The following is a 3,378-nucleotide window of genomic DNA, read 5'->3' as shown; positions in this document are numbered from 1 at the left end:
CCTGCAAATTGGCATGAGGCACCAGCTCCAACCCCTATCCAACCAACTTTAGAGAAACCTGTAGAAACAAAGGAAAGACTCACTAATGCCTATGAGTCCAGAGGAGAGCCTATCATAGTGCCAAATACCACAGATGAGGCAAGTGACGGGTTCCAACCTAAAACATTGGCAGAAATGGGTAAGGACTGTAACGGTCTAGACGATCTGTGGAAGCAAATCCGTGAGGCCAACGAGGCTAATAGCAGCGGGAGTTGTTATCGCCACCAAGGAAATCTGGAAAAAATGGGAAAACCCAGCTTTGAGAGCTACCAGAATGAAATTGCAATTGGCAGACGGGTTCATGGAGAAGCCTCAAGGACTCTTAGAAAAAGTGATTGTCACTTCGTGCGGGATCGAGTATGAGCATACATTTGCAATAGTCGATTTGGACAAAAAGAACAATTATGAGATCATATTGGGAAGACCATTCATGCGACAATTAAAGATGGTCCAAGATTGGGGTTACGACCACATATACCTCAGACATGGCGAGACAACAACTAAAATACACTGAAAGACCATAGTTTACAAAGATGTGAACCAAAACCCTGGGAGAGTTTGATTCAGCTACAATAGCAGGATCGGAACTCCCAGCGTGGTTAGGGCAACAAAAAGAGCTATGGATGTGCGGAGCTTCACATTGTGGAAGCTTAAGAAGAGAGGAATTCGTCTTAGAAAGAGCAATAGAAGACAAGGAGTATAGTCCGGAACCTTTCCCTGAAGATGCCTTGGAAACTCTAGAATGGGAACACATACTAACAACATTGGATGTCTGTACCATTACGGATAGTCCAACAACAAAATTTTGCGATAAGGATGGCTATGATGTGCTACCCTACTACATGGTAAGCATTATACCAGGAGAAGATGAGACGATAGAACCACCAGAACAAGAAGATTTTTATAACTCCTCTGAACATCTGGAAGAAAATGATGATGCAGATAATGAGTGTTCAGACACCTCAAGTGAGCGTGTAAATGAAGCCGAGAATATCAAGTTTTATGATTTTGCTAATCAACACCCTAGACGCCAGGAATGCTATAGGAGAAAACGAGCAGGAAACAAAGTGAGAGAGAACCTGATGCCCAAGATAAAAGGTAAAACTCACTATTTGATGCTTGTAAAAGCAGAGGATTGTGTAAAGGATCACATATCAGGAAGATTCTCAAAAGATCAAACGGAAAGAACGTGAGAGGAAATAAAACAGGTACGAAAAGCTAAAACAGAAACAAAATCACAAAAATCTCAAAATTCAAAAAAAGGACACAAAAAGACCAAGAGTGACCAAACTGGAGTGTAAACAGAAATAAAGAACTGAAACGGTCTTTACGTGAGATATGGACTACTGAAGAAGATAGTGATGGTAAGGGGAGTCAGAATAGGGAAACATGAATAATTCATCACACTATCGTAAATTTACCATCCAGGATAGAAAATCATCATGACACCACCAGTCAGGGAAAGACCAACCAAGAATCTTACGATGGGCCAGAAATGCAAAAAAGGATATAGACCTTGCAGAACCAGGTGAAAAGCCTCAGCGGTCTATATAGCAAACGATTTAGAGCCTGAAGAAGAAGAACGGCTAACACAACTTTCAAGAAGTATAAAGATGTGTTTGCATGGTCCTATAAAGACCTCAAAGGAGTTGATCCATCGATATGCCAACATACAATTCCTTTGAAATCAGATGCAAAACCTAGCAAACAGCGTCCTTATACATATAATGACACATTTGCTAAACGAATCAAAGAAGAGATTGATAAACTGATGGAAGTTGAATTCATCTATGAAATCGAACATACAGATTGGGTGTCACCCATTGTGGTAGTTCCCAAAAAGAATGGAAAACTGTGAGTGCGTGTAAACCTCAAAAAGGTAAATGCAGCCACCTTAAGGGATAATTATCCCTTGCCAATCACAGAACATGTACTTGAGCGAGTGGCCAGGAAACGGGCTTATTCATTTCTGGATGGGTTTTCAGGATACAACCAACTGGCAATAGCAAGGGAGGACCAACACAAAACAACGTTTGCCACAGAATGGGAAATTTATGCGTATCGAGTTATGCCTTTTGGCTTAACTAATGCCCTAGCTACCTTCCAAAGGTTAATGACGCACGCATTCAAGGAATACCTAAGAATATTCTTAGAAATTTACATGGATGATCTTTGTGTACATTCTCTTCTACGAGAGGAACATATTGACCATTTGCAAAAGGTCTTTGAAAAATGCAGGACATATCGAATCTGTCTTAACCCGAAAAGTGTATATTCATGGTTAAGCAAAGCCGCATCTTAGGACACATTGTCTCAAGAAATGGCATAACCACTGACCTAGACAAAGTAAAAGTCATTGTAGACTACCCAGGCCTACTATGCGAAACAAGTGCAATCCTTCATGGACACTGCGAATATATCGAAGATTCATATACATGTATGCGGTTATCGACAACCTCTGTATCATTTTCTAGTCAGTTTGGATTGACGAGGAGTGTGAAACTTCATTCAAAAGCTGAAGGAAAAACTTATATCAGCACCTGTACTGAAGGCACCAGATTGGGAAAAGATATTCCATGGTTCACATTGATGCTTGCTGCATATGGCAATTAGAAGTATTCTGGCTCAACCTAGAGACGAAACAATGGATTTTCAGTTTTGATATGCGAGCCGACAGTTAAACAGTGCGGAAAAAGAATTACACAACCACCGAACGGGAAGGGTTAGGATGATTTATGCTGTAAAGATATTTCAGCATTATTTGCTCACAAAAAATTTGTGTTCTTCATAGATCACAAGCTCTGTTGTATTAGTAAATAAACCATGCAATACAGAGAGAATTGTACGTTGGTTTACTTATTGTAGAGTTTGACTTCACAGTGGTGGTCAAAAAGGGTAAAACCCATCTACGAGCGGATCATCTTTCAAGGATACCCACCACGGGGAAGCCTGAAGGAGTCGATGATGACATACCAGATGCTTATCTTTTCAATATTGAAATGATACACAAATGGTCTCAGGAAATTGTTACATTTTTCCTTTGGAAGTGGGTTTGATAATACGGAATACAGATCCAAACAACAAACAATTCGACAAACAAAAAACTTTCAGTTGATAGCAGGATGGCTGTATCAATTAGGTTCGGACCAAATCCTACGATTATGTATAAATCCGAAAGAATTCGAGTGCTACCTTGAAGAAGCACATGTCTAGGATTGTGCATTTCATTGTTCAACAGTGAAAACATACCAGAGACTGAAACAGTTAGGGGTTCATTGGCCTACTATGTATGCGGACACACATTCTTATGTTACCAATTGTACTATATGTAGTGCCAAA

This window comes from Adiantum capillus-veneris, chromosome 20 (genome assembly GCF_014529385.1).
Source record: "Adiantum capillus-veneris isolate H3 chromosome 20, ASM1452938v2, whole genome shotgun sequence".
Lineage (NCBI taxonomy): Eukaryota > Viridiplantae > Streptophyta > Polypodiopsida > Polypodiales > Pteridaceae > Adiantum > Adiantum capillus-veneris.
The sequence above is the reverse complement of the archived record's forward strand: the minus strand, read 5'-3'. Positions refer to the sequence as shown.